The sequence below is a fragment of the Phyllostomus discolor genome, chromosome 9, assembly GCF_004126475.2.
Source record: "Phyllostomus discolor isolate MPI-MPIP mPhyDis1 chromosome 9, mPhyDis1.pri.v3, whole genome shotgun sequence".
In the NCBI taxonomy this organism is placed as follows: Eukaryota; Metazoa; Chordata; class Mammalia; order Chiroptera; family Phyllostomidae; genus Phyllostomus; species Phyllostomus discolor.
In genome coordinates this window covers 45069566-45086160 of record NC_040911.2, presented here as the reverse complement: position 1 = coordinate 45086160, position 16595 = coordinate 45069566, and the positions used below count along the sequence as shown (strand labels likewise).

The following is a 16595-nucleotide window of genomic DNA, read 5'->3' as shown; positions in this document are numbered from 1 at the left end:
ACCACACCAATGACAGGCTATTCAATAACAATGTAAAGAAACATACAGTCAGTATATCTTAATGAAGTGAACATTTGAATTGCTACCTCAAAAGTGAAAAATTCTGGGCAAATCCTGGTTCCTAGGTGGAAAAAACTTGGAAAACAATTTGGTCTGAGTTGGATGGGACCTTAAATATGATGTTGCCCAAGTACCTACTTGATAGAGGGATCACTTCTGGGATATTACTGACAGATGTCACCTGGTATCTATCCCCTTGAACATTCCAGCTGGAGAGCCCACTGCTCATAAGAAAGCCTGGGTCCACATTAGAATGGCAGTCTTCTTTGACTGAGCTGAAATCTTATTCTTTAACACCCCTCTAAAGGAAAGAAGATAATTCTAATGCCACAGCATGTTGTCTTGAAATTAATTTTTCTTACTTAAATATGTAGATATAGATACAGGTTTATGTAAAACAAGATTTAAGTATATCACGCTATAGGTTTCATCATCTATAAAATCAAAATAATCTTACAAATTGATATAAAAATACAAGGCCTATAAAATTAGCAATGTATTGATTTAATAGCATTAAGGATATTGTCTTTTTCTGAAACAAAATTCCTCAGATTGTGCCTAAGGGTAGAAAGATGTAGCTTCTGGTCAGTTTCTTTAATTTGGTTCACTAGTTTTTCACTTATCAGTGCAGGGGATTCCTGTTAGCATATGGATGTTATACCAAACAGTATTAATACTGTAAAGCATTTGCTGAGTTAGGGATAGTCAAATCTGAAACTTAACCAAAACTGCCAGCAATTAGTTCTCCATTTCCCGTTTTCATGAGACATCCCTTGGCAACTTTGTAAAGATGTTTTGTGCACTTGGAAATTAAGGTCAGAGTTGTGGTGTTATTGCAATCTTCCATAAATGGGCATCTAATCCAATTATCGTTGGAATTGGGTACGAAACAATCCTTCATTGTTATTTATTACTGTACTGATTGCTAATGAACCGCTCTTGCAAACTGATGCATACGACAGGATCCAGGCCATAAGCCTTGCACAACATGTGTGGACTGTTGTCGTGTGGGCTCCTTCCACGGCCGAGTGGGGCTGTCCTCCTATCACGTTTCTCTGTTTCAATCCCTGTTACACATCTACCTGGATAATAGGAGTGTAATGGTCTGTTACCTTTGTGATGAGTGTTGTACAGTGGTCACCTAAATCAGTGGTTCTCATAATTGAGTGTGATTTTGAATCCCTGGGGAGCTACTTAAAGGTGCCTGCTTTCTGAACTCCACCCCGGAGCTTCTGATTTGCTTATTCTGGGGCTAGACCCAAGAACCTACACTGTTAACAAAATCTACAAGGGGTTCTAATATAAATGGTGTGAAAACTTTTATTGCTTTCCAAGATTATTGTTGGCACGGAAATATAAAATGTAAACTCTTCACAAACAACTTGAATTGAGAAATTCCAGCAACCTTCTCAGATTTGTACCATCCGCAAATAAGCCCAAATAAGCCCACTGTGGATGTTCTGACAAGTCCCTGATAAACATCTTGAAAAGGAAAGAGTCAATAGAAGATGCTTTCTTTAAAATGGGTTTGATCTATTAAACACCAGATTTATTTCAAGGGATACAGATATTCTAGATAACATTTTCACTGATTCCAAGAATATTCTGGAAGTTGTGGACTAGTGTAGAATCACATTTTCAGATTATGCCCACACTGTTAAAGTATACACATAGTTAGGCAATTGAAATGGGAAAAAAGTGCTGGAAAACAGGATCAAATCAAGCAGCAGAAAGATGACATTCTTTTTGGGGTGTAGCTGTAGCTGTAAATTTCTTAGTTTATAAAGTTAACTGCGACATGTTTGCCTAAAGAGGGGACATAAACCTAGAGACAGAGTCAAAAAGTGAAACAAGACAACACAAATGTGTCTTTATTACCCATTTTTCTCCTTCAGTTAATTCTTGTTGATTGCTGTTAGAAGGAAGCATAATAGCTGGTTAAGATGATTTATAATTTTACAGGAGACTGAGAGGCTTGCTGGCATTTATTTTTTGTCTTTTGGGGGAAAACTAATTAAAATGTTATGTGTCTTGGCATAAACCAGTACTGATCGTCTGTTCGGGATATCAATGTGGTCTCAGAGAGTGAAGTATTTAGGAGCTGCATTTAGTAATATTAAGATTACCAACCTTCTTTTATTTTGCCACTATATACAAAATGCTCAAATATAAATATCCTTAATGGGTTTTTATTTTTACTTAATGGGAGAATAGAATTATCCAGCACTTAAACTTTATAAAGATCTGGGGATTAGAATAAACCTTAAAATTTTATTAGCACTTTTCTATTTAAAAATGCTGAGATTTACTTCTAAACTTTACTAGAACTGGAGAAAACAAAATAATTTTATGAGTATATTTTAATACAATGAAATGTATATAATATGTATTGATCCTGCCTTAATGACTAATTTTTTTATAATAGTACAAAGAAAGGAGACAAATAATAAAATTTTGATGACTAGGAATTATTTTTTAAAATGTTAACATATTTAAACTTGCTCCCTCTCAGATGTACATATTTTTATACATTTTGTGCTGCAATTGCGTTTATTGGTATTTTTTAATTTTCATTTTGCATCTGTGCTCTACATGTATATAGATGCCTGAAATGATATATAGGAACCAGGAATAAAGAGAACATCTGGAAGTCTTAATGAGCTGTAGAGTTGGTACTATTCTTAGAACTTAGAAACCCTTAAATGAATTTTTATTTCACTTGTTGCTTTTGAATTATGTATTCACCCCTGCATTTCTCTTATTTATGGTCCCTGGTAACACTGTGGCTGAACATTGTGTCCTCATTTCAAGGACTTGATATGCAATTCAGGTGCCCAGCATTGTACTGTGCATACAGTAAGCCTCAGCTAGTTACTGCAAGTGTCATTGACATTTTACTAAGGCAGCCTAGGTTGAAAAACAGTTAACTTAGTGGACTAAAGAATATGGAGATATTTTTAAATATCACAATTCTGTAGGTAAAGGTGGTCTGAGATTGTCAGAAAGGAAAAACCGGTGTTGCATGCCTCATTAGAACAGTGTTTGTAGGGTTTGGTCAAGTTCCCATGGGCAAAGTTCCAAAGGACAGATTTTCCATCATTTTTTTCTGGGGTCTTGTCAATGGAGCTGACAAAAACTGTAATACAACCTGAAAATTCTGCCCTTGCCTTGGCTATCAGGTTGGAGTTATTATTGCTCTTCAGGTAGCAGAGTATCAGTGGGTACCAATGAGTATGTATACTATTAGCTCTTGTGGTTGGAATGAAGTTCACAGGGAATTCTGTCTCTATGCCTGGAGTGAAGTTACACACATCTCTTACCTGAAGGCAGCTGGGCTCCTTTTCTCTGTGCCATGGCTAGAATTCTGAATGACTTGGTGGTCTTCAGTGATGTATACTACATACAGTAGAACAGTTTCAAGAAATCAAGAAATAAGATTAGTGTTGTAAAGTAAGCCTTAGATGGTGGAAGAGATTAGAATGGGCATCTTGAGAATAAGTTGCAGTCATGGAGTATTTTCCCATGTTTCACGAATTATTTCATTGTTTGCCTGTGGACATATTAAACTAGAAAGCTGAGTTCTCATGCCAATTCTGCATTAACTCTGGTACTATGTGAAAAGCCTTCCCTGGACACAAGAGCTGCTTTCCTGTAACCTTTTGGAAAAGCACCAGGGGGGTTATATATGGATAAGGAGAATGAATGTTCTGGGGGGACAGTGGCTTTATTTTTGGAAGTGAGGGGGATACAGGGAAAAGTTAGTCTTTTGTGAAAGAAAGCAAATCCAACTGTAATAGCATCATCATGCCACTCTGGCTTTGTTACTTTCCTTCTCTTTTCCATGTGGAAGAGCTCATCATTTTATTTCTGAATGAGTAAATAGGTTTTTCATTATTGCTTTTACTCAGCTGGTATTAAGAGGTAGTAATACCTTTTTATTTTATGGAACCCTAGTATTTCTTATTACATTTATTGACATGACATTGATTGATAACATTACATATGTTTCAAGTGTACCATTCTATAATACATCATCTGTATATTGCATTGTGTATCCACCACACAAAGTTTAGTCTTGTTCCACCACCATATATTTGAGCACCTTTACCCTCTTCATTCTCCCCCAATTCCATTTCCCCTCTGGAAACCACCATACTGTTCTCTCTCTCTGAGTTTATTTATATTGTTTGTTCATTTGTTGTTTTCTGTCTCATGAGGGGGGACTTTAAAAAATCGGAATTATCTTCTGGAGGACAGTCTCCTTGTAGTACCGGCTTCCCCCACTAGGTGAGTGTTCTAGAACCCATCTGTATCAGTTTAACAGCTCCATTGTTGTGAGAAGCTGCACTGGACTTCAGTGAATTTTTTTTTTGAAGACTCTTTCATTGTGTTTGCCCATGTCATGATGGGTGATTTACAGATGCACCTGCCCACATCTCGCTGAGTGCTGAGCAGTTTTTGTCCAAAAACTGCATAACCCCCATGCCCCACCCTCCCTATTCACACGATCTTGCCCTGAGTGACTTTTGTTTTGTTTGTTTTTTCCCCTGGGTGAAAAAAGTCATCAAAGGAAAAAATTTTGTCCATGTGGAAGAGGTGAAACAAAAAGTGGCAGAAGCACTAAAAGGCATCAAAATCGATAAGTTCAAAAACTGTTTTGACAGTGGAAAAAATGTCTTGACATGTGTATTGCATTAAATGGAGAGTACTTTGAAGATGACTGAAGTTTAAACATGTAAGAATAAATACACAAATTTTTATAAATAAATTCCATTTTGGGTCCGCCCTTGTATATCCCACATATGAGTGAAATCATATGGTTCTTGTCCCTTTCCATCTTATTTTACTTAGCATGATACTCTCAAGACCCATCCATGTTGTCACAAATGAGAGTATTTCTTATGGCTGATTTAGTATTCCATTGAATATATGTACCATATCTTCTTTGATAATCATTCATTGAAGGGTACTTAGGTTATTTCCATAGCTTGGCTACAGTGAATAATGCTGCAATGAACATGGACACACACACACACACACACATACACACATATATATTTATAAATAAATATTTTCAAATATTTCAGATAAATACCCAGAAGAGGGATTGCTGGGTCATATGGTAGCTTTATTAGTTTTTCTGAGAAAATTCCATACTGTTTCATGGTGGCTGTACCAGTTTACATTCCCACCAGCGGTATATAAGCGTTCCTTTTTCTGCACATCCTCGTGAACACTTTTTTAAATTGATAATAGTAATTGTAACAGGTATGAGATGGGATCTTTTTGCAGGTTTGATTTGCAGTTCCCTAATGGCGAAGTTGAGTGTCATTTCATGTATGTGTTGGCCAATTTCATGTCTTCTTGGGAAAAGTGTCTGTTCAGACCCTCTGCCCATTTTTAAATTGAATTATATTTTTGTTGTTGAGTTGTATGAGTTCTTTATATATTTTGGATATTAGCTCCTATTGGAGGTATTGTTTGCAAATATCTTCTCCCTTACAGTTGGTTACCTTTTGCTTCATTGATGGTTTCTTTTGCTGTGCAGAATGGAACCCTAGTATTTTCAAAGCATAAAGGACTTTGGAAATAGTAACTTATTTTATACATGAGAAACGGAACCATCAAAGTAAAGTAAAACCTTAGTTCATTAAACTTAGTTCTTTATTTGATATCCATTCATTAAAATGTTCAGTGCTCGGCTTGCAATGCACCCAATGAGGCACTGTGGGGAGACAAAGATGACCTAGAGGGCTCCTGCATGTTATTAACAAGGTGGAGGGAATTTTATTACAGAGATGCAAGTGAGCTGCTGACTGACAGAGCTATGTGCTGCTCTTGAGTTTGTCTGACATTTCTTTTTCTCTGTATCTGTGCTGGGAAAAACAAACAAGCAAACAAACAAAAATAGCAGACAGTGCTGGTCAAGCCCAAAGTGTTTCACAGTAATTGCTTCCAAGATTTACTATTAAACTAGGAAGCAGTATGTTTTTACTTCAAATTATAAACTAATGGAATATTAGGATAATTAGTTAGGAACTTCGAACTTTTAAAAAATAATATTTAGGACTCTAACATTTTCTCCAAAGAAAACAGATATCCGTATACCATTGCTAACTTTCTCTATCACAAGAAAGATTAAGATTCATGAATTAGGGAGAAAACAGTTTGCTCTAAAAAATAGCAAAAATAATAAAATGAATGAAAATATGAAACCATCTGTGTGTCAAATAATGCCAACTTAACATTTGTTGTAAACAATACAATTTGTTCAAGTCCATTTTTAAAGGAGGCGCTTTAGTGTACACACGAAAGAAAATTAATACAGTCTTCATTCAAAGGTCTTACATGCCACACTGGCAGCTATATAAGTACAATATATGTATTTTGCCTACATATCAAGGCAATATATGTATATGCATATATGCCTCTAACACTGATGTGGTCTTGAGAGGAAGTTAATACAGGTGATCCCCAAATATATCATCCAGTATTTGAACTATCATTTTTACCTGTCACTTTAAAGGCAGTTCAGGCTCTTGTTACCTCTGTTACTTGGAACAATGTGATAGTCACTTCCTATCAGCTCCTGGTATTTGCTCATCTATTCTAGTCTTTGCTGTGCCAACAGACTAGTTTTCCAATAACATAAGTCAAATTTTCTTGCTGAAAATTTTCCCAAAATGGGCACATCCACAGAATACAGGTCCATAAACTCCATAGCAATATAGTAACCCTAATTTTTCCAGTCTTCTCTCCTATATAGTGTGTAAAATGCTTCCTCCCTTTTTCTATCGCTGTTTTCCCTGTCCTAGAAACACAGGCCAAGTCTCAGGGGCGGATCAGACCCGCTAATCTCTGCAGCACATCGTTGACACCCAACAGTAAATGCAGTATTTTTGAATCTATTTTCCCTCCCTAAATGAGTCGGCCAGCTCCTGGAAAAGTGACTAGGAGTATATGGAGAGGGCCTTAAACATTAAACATGCCTGGGTTACTTGGTTAGAACTTCGATGTGGGATGACCAGGAATAATTTATTGTACACAAATCAGAGTGTAAGCCCCCTCCTCTCCATCTGAGCGTAAAGTTTTATCAGTAATGATTTCCTGTTAGTCTGGGAAACTCAGGAGACCACCTTAACTGTGAATATTTATGGTAGGGAGGGGGAAATTTTTGGGAGCAGGAGGCTACTGAAAGACAAAACCCTCTTCCCTCACCTTTAATTCAGGTCTTCTGTATTAGCTTACTATTTCTTGAGCGCCCACGTGTGCAAGATGCCAATAATCTGAATTTCTTTTTACTTTCACAAAGAAAAAAAAATAACTGCATTCCCTAAGCCAATAAATAACTCACCTGAAGGTCAGGAACACTCCCCCCACACTCTTAAAGGGGTTGTCTGCGTGGGCTGCGAAGGGGATAGAGGGCCTGGCAGTAATCTAACTGGGCATCCAAAGGCTAACCGCTATTACCAACTGTATCCAGGCGTTGTCTCCAGCCTGACCCCTACGCCAGGATAGAGAAGGTTGTTACCACATAACAGTCTTAAAGTATAGCGGTGGCCCCCTCCCCCGCACCCGGGAGTCGGAGTCAGGACGAGGCAAGCTTTTTCTGCGCTGTCTCTGGGCGTGTGCCCCCGCCGCCGCAGCTCCGCTGAGCCTCCTGCAAAGGGGGGCGGGGAGCCGCGGCGAGCAGCCCGCGTCTGCGGCTTCCTCCCCACGCCCGCGCCTCCTGCGCACAGCCTGGAGGACGTGCGCCGAGCCCGTCCCCACGCAGCCGCGCGCCCGGGCTCCCTGCCCAGCCGAGGTAACTTTTCTGCCTGCCAGAGAGGGGGGATCCGAGGGGGTCTCCCGTTTGCGAGGTGCGGAGGATAAGCCAGAGGCCGGGGTCGAGGCGCGCGTGGCTTTGCCTCTGACGCGTGGCCCCCGGCCGCAGGGCTGCCCGAATCATCGGAGACCAGATCCCGCCGGGCCAGATTAGGACCCCGCCCGACCGCTGGGACCCTCCCCGGGCCGAGCTCCGGCGCCGAGCCTCGCGCCCAGGAACACACCCGCTCCGCCCGCCGCCGCGCTGCAGCATTTGCTGGGCCGGCTCACGGAGCCGGAGCGCTGGCCTCCGGCCTGGGGGGGCTCTCCCTAGGAGTCCTCGCTGAAAAGGGCGACTAGGTCCTCGCATCGTTTCTCGGTCAATTTGCCTAAATCACCCGTTCGGGGCGCCATGTTTTAAGTTACCCCTTGGGGTGGGGGCGAGGGCCGGACAGACTGCGCAGCGAGGGCGGGGGACTGGAGGGGTACGACGCGGAGGCGCCGCCCGGGGCGGGGGGCTGGCTGGAGGGGCCCCCGGCGCGGTGTGGCTGCGGCCCGTCCCGAGAGTCTGGCGCGGGGGTAAGGTGCGCTCCGCACAAAGCATCCCCGCTCGGGAGCGGGCCGGAGCTTTTATGTAACTTGTCTTTTTCCCCAAACTGGGGCAGCGCACCTCAGACGGCGGCGAAGGCTGCAACCCGGCGGCCGAGGAGGAGGGAGCGTCCTAAAGACTGAACCCGGGCACCTGCGGGTCTACCTGGCCCTGGCCTTCGCTCCCCTTTCCCCCTCCCCCAACCCCGCGCGGTGAGGCCGAGGCGCCAGGAGCTGCTGGGCTCACCTGGCGCCCGCGGGACTGCGAGTCGCCCTTGGTGGTATCTGCGAGAGCGACTCTGCGGCGGGTGGGGGCAGGGAGGCCCGGGCTTCAGTCCGCTGGAGTCTTGGTCTCAGCCAATTCCAGGCGGGGGTTTCCTGGCTCCTGCCGCGGGGCTTGCTTTCTCGGATTCCCCCTCTAATCTCGCCCTACTTCTTCCCCTCCCCCGTCTCCCTTTCCCTTCTCCATCGCCCCCCCCCCCCGCCCCCAAGTTCATGGCTTCTGCAATGCGGTGGGTGTGGTTACCTAGTAAATTGTAACTGTGGTCCTTTGCAGTGGGAGCGTTCTTTTCTTTTGGGTTTTTACATTTACAGACACAAAGTTTTCTAGGGTTTTCTCCTCCAGTTGGCGGTCCCGGATTGAAGTTGGGAAGAGATTGTTGCAGAACGAATAGAATGATAAAGAAAACATGTGTTATTAATTACTCCTGGAGGCTGAGCTGAGAAATCCTGAGAGGGCCAGGCAGTCCTGCTAATGCAGTGCTTCCATTACGTGCTTAAGTTGGTGTTTCAGCTTTTTTTTTTTTTTTTTTTTTTACATTGGTCTTGTGGAATTACTTTTGCAGACCTCCTGCTTGTCCTTTCTGAGGCCCATTTTTAGGCTCTCTGACGTGACCAGGTGTGGTGGAGTTTTTCTTGCTAGCATTAATTCCCCTAAGTGGAAGAGTCATCACGCCAAATGTTAAAAATGTACTTTTTGAACTTTACACTGGTTTTTAAAGTCTCAGGGAAGCTAAAAAGATAAAACTCTACTTGTATTTGAGAGCCCTGGATATAGTGTCAATTACTGCGAATTAGAAAAGCCTTATTAAGAAAAGGGAACACATCAAGCTTGAATGAACTCTGGGGAATGGGAGGTGATTTATATCTTGGCTCAGACAAGGTTTTTTTAAAGATGCATGTTAATATTGTTATCAAACTTTCAAAACTGGTTGGAGTTACAAAGTTACTGAGAAGAAATAAATTATAAATTCAGAAGGCATTGATAAAAATAAAATAGAATATTAATAGCACAATAATTTGCATTATCATTTTCTGATGGTTTAGAAAAAGAAAATGTAAGATGCACAAGTTACTGCATAAAGTTTAGCCAGTACACTTCAGGCAAACATATATATATATATTTTTTTATTTTTTTGCAAAATAGAACATGTTTTGTGAATGATGTATCAGTACAAGAAGAGTAACCACTTGACTTAATTCATAAATCCCTTTTAGGAAAAGGTTTGGGAAGATACAGGTCAAAGGTCAGTGTCTCTGAAATATTTTTCTTTAATTTTTAAGTGATTTTTTGCTGTATAAAAGCAATCTAGGTTAAAAGCTGTTTTTGTCAACTTTTGTACAGTGCTTGGACTTTGACCAGCTTTGAATTGAGTTGCAATAGGAGATCAGGGATATTTTTTACTTCATTAGATGCTATTTTGTATGTACATTGGTTTTTCGAAATCAGATGGTCAACTGCATTAAGGGACCTCCCAGATAGAAGAGAGGTGGTCCCTTCAATGTATTGAGAGATATGATAATGTCGTTATTTTGGGAATCCATCTAGATTTACTGTATGTTGGATTAAGTATGCTGGAACATGCTGTCCAAGAGATTTTTCTTACGTTTTTTTTCCTAATTTAATAAAAATTTTCTTCCGAGGACATGCTTATTGATTTTAGAGAGAGGGGAAGGGAGGGATGGGGGGGGGATACGGACCGATATCTCTGAGCTGTGCCCAGTGATGGAACCCAACACCTAGGTATGTGCCCTGATTGGAACCCGAGATCTTTTGGTGTGTGGGATGACACTTGAACCAACTGAGCCACACCAGCCAGGGCTTTCTTACATGCCGTAAAATAAATGTTCATCTTTTAGGTTAATGCTTTAAAAATGTCGTAAAATGCACAAATTAGAATTCATATCCCCTCCAGTAGAACAGAACTCTTAAGAATGGACTGAAAAATAAATGTTCCTTTTCCATGAGAATTTGACTGTAATGAAGAGAGAGGTTTCATAAGTACTCTACTGCTCAGGTCATCTTTAGTTTCTATAGTCTCTTCCAAGTATCCAACCACAGTTTTCCTCTGAATGTCAGCTTTATTTTGACTTACAATAGAAATTTTAGGCTTGCTATTAAAAACTATGCGTCAATTTATCTTTAGCACCACTTCATTTAGAGAGATCTTTAATGGTGCATTTGCTGCATCTATTCCTTTCAGAAGGCTATCTAGCTGTTATTTTGTTGGGAATTCATCAGACGCTCCCAGAGGGTTCTGCTGTCATTTGATTTGCCTTTGCTGCAAAGAATTATGTGCTCGCAAGAAAGCACTGGAGCAGTGAAGTCATTGCCCTGCCCAGTGTTGTGACATCACTGTGGCTCAAAGGAAACAAGGGTGGGGCAGGCCAAACCAGATGGTCTAAAGCATCAAGCTGGTTTTAACTTCGCCTGATAAATGAATGAGACTGTCCTTTCTCAAATTGAACCGAGCCATAAGGTATTGTTTGGAGAACTGGAAGGCAGGCATGAATGAATGGAAAGTGTGATGGTTGGGTTTTTTTTGGTTGTTTGTTTGGTGCAATAGTAGAAATCATTGAATATTCCTTTTATTGAGGAAAATATGGTAATTTTTTAAAAGGGCCATTTAAAAACTTTCTTAAAAACAAGAATAATGAGTCTGTATTATTTTATGCATAGACTCAATATATTTTCACAAAATAGCATTCTTGCTATATTCTTGGTTTAGATTATTGGTGTTGTCTTTTAAAAGTATTTGGTGCCTATAATGATAGTTTATCTTCTGTGTAGGCAGTGTTCTTTCTGATTTATTTTTAAGGGATGTGATTGTAATTGGTAATTACAGAAAAAGCAACATTTATAAGTTTAGAAGATACCTGCAGTGATTGGGGGTAATTGATTTCTATTTAAGTTTTTGTTTTATTTGCAAAATATTTTACAATTCAGCATTTTAATCCTACCTTAGAATTCTAGTGCAAGATCATCACAGTTTTCATCCAAATTAGTATGAATAAATTATAAGAGAAAGTCTGAAATTCTGAAACTGTAAAGTACATTTTATAAACATAATTGATTTCTGAATTTATTGTGATGTGAGCACAAATAAGGGAATAACCACAGAATAGCTGAAGCTTTCACTGAGTTTGCTACATCTCCTTGGTAAGATGACTATCATTTTTTTCATGTGTTTTATGTATGGGAGCTCTTGCAGTTCTTACTTAATTGTGTTGCTATTCCAGAATACATTTCCAAACCAAAGGGAAGGTCAAAAAAAAAAAAAAGGCACGAAAAGAGAAGTTGAAATTAGGTACCAGAACTGCGGAATGCTTGGTTGAAATGTCTTCTTCGGTACTGCATTTTTAGACCTTGCCATGATTGCTTAAATTGCACACTTTAGAATTGTAAGCTTCTATTAGCACCAAGCCCCCAATTATTTTGTAATTTGCAGCACAGAGAAAAAGCTGACAACTTAATTTTTAGATTGCTGACATTTTGATACATTGTTCTTATAGCCCTTTCTTACAAACTTAAAAAAAGAGAAAGAAGCAGAAAGGTCTGCATTGGATCTAGAAAACAAACATGCTATTTAAACTGCTTCATGTGTTTGTTTTTCTCTCCAGTTACGTTGAGTGATTGCTTGATGTGAGTAGGAACTTACTTTTACTTCTCTTGGAGTTTCATCCCCAAACCATGTGCAGGTCTAAACACAGCACTGAGTAAATATTTAAGGAATTGAATAAAAAATGAGGCCTCTAAGTCACTTACCCTTCACTACAAAAAAAAAAAAAAAAAACATTTGAAAAGGGTTTAAAAGCATTGCTGCTTTATTGAAGAATGAGAAGTACTGGACTCATGTATGTAGTCATTATTTTTAATGACACCACCCTCTTCATTACAAGCTTGCTACTCTGTCCCTAGCTCAAATTAGGTAGGTTCTGCAGGTTTTACCAAATCAGAGAAGGGAATGCTGCAGGTACCAAGAGAAAGAAAGAATGGCTTTGTGAAGGGAGATCTGCAGGCCACCTGCTTCCTCCCCTGCCAGTTGGACAATAATTGCTGTCATGGGGGATGTCAGTGCAGAGGGACTACTCAGAGGAGGAGGGGGGATCAGACTGGAGTGTGACAAAAGCTGAAAATGAGTTAGGACTAGACGATGATATTGATCCTGATGTTGAACTCAAAAGGGAAAAAATGTTTTGTTGTAGATCTCTTTTCTTTGGAGATATATAGGGTATGGCACAATTAACGCCCCTTTTATTACAAAATCTGTTACAAAATCATAAGCATGTAATTTTGTAACATAACAATATCACACACAGGCACGCCATATGACATTTTAGGTGAAATGTTTAAAGCTATAAATTTTTACACTCATATTATCCTACCAACTGCACTCAAGCAGACACTACTTCTGCCTGACCCTGTATATAGTGTTTGCATAGTGTTTACATTCTCCACAGGGTTTTTTTGGTGTGTTTTAAAAGTTATTTTAAGAACTTCCATTATTCCTAAAACAAACTTTTTTTCACATTTTAACATGTCTAAAATTGGGATATGTGTTACAATTACTTTCAGCTATGTAGCAGAGAGAACGCCGGCAACTTTATTGATTGGGAGCGTGCATCAAAAAGTGGAGAATTAGGTGTCAGCTAATTGGAAGAAAATCTTGGGGACAGTGATGGAGCACTCATCAGGAATAGTGCATTATCAATGAAGCAACATAGAAGATGGTACTGTACAAAAGCAGCTGTAACTGAGTCGGTATGCAGTTCAAGAGTTAGATTTGGACCTTATGAAGAATTTTTAGTATTATCTTGGCTAATTCATTTTGTTCAGTTTTCTTTACATATACATAAATGTATTTAAAAGAATAAACCTGAATAAATATAAGAGAGTTCTTTAAAGAACTAGAAAATATTACCTCTAAGTTAAAAGCCATAACTTAATTGGCAGAGTACTACATAGCATATTATCACTTGCAATTACTGATTTCATGAATTTTGTGAAATAGATTTTCTCACTTAGCTATGAAAATTTTTCAGAAGTGCTTTATAATATTCAGTATTTATTTACATGGCCCAGTCCATGTATTATTATATTTCTTATGTTCATCCCTCAATAGAAAAAATCTTTTAAGCAAACTTCATTTTTCCATTTTGACTTTTCCATTGTGGTCCTTGGAAGATGATTGGACTTTGATGGAGATGAGTAATTGAGAAGACATTCCAGAAGTCAAGAGGCCTAAATTTGGCTGGAATTAATTAATTAATTAATTAATTTATTTATTTTTAGAGAGAGGGGAAGGGAGGGAGAAAGAGAGGTAGAGAAACATCAGTGTGTGGTTGCCTCTCAGGTCACCCCCACTGGGGACCTGGCCGGCAATCCAGGCATGTGCCCTGACTGGATATTCAACTAGTGACCCTTTGGTTGACCTGTGCTCAATTGGAATATAATCTTAATCATAGGGAGTAGCAGGAGGGGAGTCTAAGGAGGGAACATGGGGCCTGATTGTGGAAGGTTTTTGTATTGTATATGTGATGAAGGGATATTTTTGACTTTCCTCAGTAGTAGGGAGCCAATGAAAGTACTTGAGTCTGGAAGAATAATATGTATCTGTCGAGAAGGGAGGACGAATTGGAAGAATAGTAGCCTGGAGACAGGTGGTTTTTGTTAATGGATTAATCCAAAAATTTTCAGAAAGTGGATGAATGATTTTTCTTCTCAGTGATTGATATTTGGCAACTTACACATATATTTTTGTGGTCATATTTAGGTGAAGATTACATATTACTTTCGGACTGTTTGGTGTAGGTTGAGATATATGGAAGGTGGAGAGATTTTCAATCCTATTTATTCTTCCAGTTAAAACATCTTTGTTATTTCAGATATTAAAAATAGTGAATGCCTGCTCTACAATATATTCTAACAATACTGAAAAAAAGAAATCTTATTATCTAGAGGTAGCTACTATTAATACTTTTGGCAAATATCCTTTTTAAACTACCTTTCTGAGTGTGTAACGTACTGCAGTGAGTCTTAGGATCAGAGAGACATGAGTTGGGCTCCCAGGCTCCCTGTTTAATAGCTATGTGATTGGGTCAGGACTCTTAACTTCCCTGAGCCTGCTTATTTGTAAACTAGCCATAATGCTTAAATCTCAAGGCTTTGAGGACTAAAGGATATGAAACATGCAAAGCACTTAATGTATATATATCATAGTGCCTATTAAATAACAGTAGCTCTCACCCTGGCTGGTGTAGCTCGGTAGATTGAGCATGGGCTGTGAACCAAAGGGTCACTGGTTCAATTCCCATTCAGGGCACATGCCTGGGTTGCAGGTCAGGTCCCCAGTTGTGGGTGTGCGAGAGGACACCACACATAGACGTTTCTCTCCTTCTCTTTCTATCTCTGTTCCCCTCTTTCTAAAAAATAAACAAATAAAACCTTTAAAAAATAGCAGTAGCTCTATTATGTGTCTGTATAGATTCATAGATAAGTACATAATACTTTACATGAATAGGCCTTTAGCTTAAATATTAATATGTAACTATTTTTTATGTAACAATATGTCCTGGGAAGCCTCTTCATGAGTGGAAATTTATATCCACATTGTTATTCTTAATGGGAAATATTCCCTTTGAATCCTGTACAGTACTGGTGAAGGATCATTACCTTAACGGAGTGATTATTTGAAGCCTTGTCATGCAGCCCCTCTTCCTCCCGATACTTACTGCCTACACTTCTCATCATGGGCTTATAGCACACATATCTGAGGGCTGTGGTGAAGTAGGACAATAAGCAAACTTAAAATCCCCAATGATAATTGTGTACCTCTCACTAGAATGTGTGAATATTCAGTTTTACCAGATGAAGGCAATCAACCTGTGGCCGTATATTTCTTGATTTCCTAATGTAAGCTTTAATGCAGTCTCCTCACAAGTGGGCTGACCTCCCCTAGCACAGCCTGACTGTGAGGGTCCCAGGTGCCCACTGTCTTCCCACATGCACGTGTCCCAGCATGCCCCAAAGAGCAGCAGATTCCACAGCCTGTACAGAACTGACCTCTGAATTCAGAGTCAAGACATTTCAAAATATGGGACAGTTTGGGAGGTGTGGGAGCATTGGATTCCCAGAAATAGAAGAAGTTAAACTTTCCTTGGTCATGTTCTGAATTCTGAACCCTTCCTTTGCCCTCAGCAGTAGAGAGTTAACAAGTCAGTTCACCCATTTCATGCAGATTCTCTAGGGACATGGGCCACTTGGTCGTGTTACTGATAAACACATGGTTTGGACTGATCTCAGGTTTACTTGAAGTCCAGTTCATTTCCCCTGTATTCATGCAATTGAGGAAAGTAACTTTATCATCCTGAGGTGGTGCTACCTGGAACGGTGCTCCTGGACTTCTCTTAGGTCAGACCATGGGGGCCTCTGAGCTTAAGGAAGGGCTGGTGCATTGCTTGTTTTTAGGTAACTTGGATCTAGAGTTGCTTGTTTGGCAGATAATAGACAGTTTGGTAATTTCCATATGGAGAATTCTTGATTTTCATCTGCTTTATCCCAAAATATTATGTTCTCAGGTGATGACTTATTAACTTTAAGAGGAATACTCTTGGTGGACTAGGTATAGGGTTAGAAAATTAGAGGCTGACTAATTTGTCTGCTTGAGACGTGTGGAAAGTAGTCCCCGCCCCCCCCCCCCCCCCCCCCCCTTGATTTTTAAAGTCTAGATAGCAGTAATTCATGGGGAGGAGCTATTTTGTAGGATAAAGGAAATGTGAACTAGAGAAGATAAACATCTGCTAACCTTCAGCTAGGTGACTTTGGGCGGGTTACTGCACTTCTCTGGACCAGGTCCCCCCTCTGC

The 16595-nt window shown here is 39.9% G+C and overlaps 1 protein-coding gene across 23 annotated transcripts in view; it reads left to right on the top strand.

Moving 5' to 3' along the window:
• The window catches only part of EPB41L3 (erythrocyte membrane protein band 4.1 like 3), a 202230-nt gene that overhangs the window by 51284 nt on the left and 134351 nt on the right, over positions 1-16595 (top strand). For 5 of the 23 annotated variants that reach the window (XM_028525104.2, XM_028525093.2, XM_028525103.2 and 2 more), the window contains exon 1: positions 7748-7864. The exons of 15 other annotated variants lie outside the window; for them this stretch is intronic. The gene's annotated coding sequence lies outside the window, so the exon portion shown is untranslated. Of the gene's footprint in view, positions 1-7639; positions 7865-10924; positions 11211-16595 lie in introns of those variants that run through there. 3 more of the 23 variants (XM_036009279.1, XM_028525096.2, XM_036009277.1) reach the window with 3 other exon arrangements.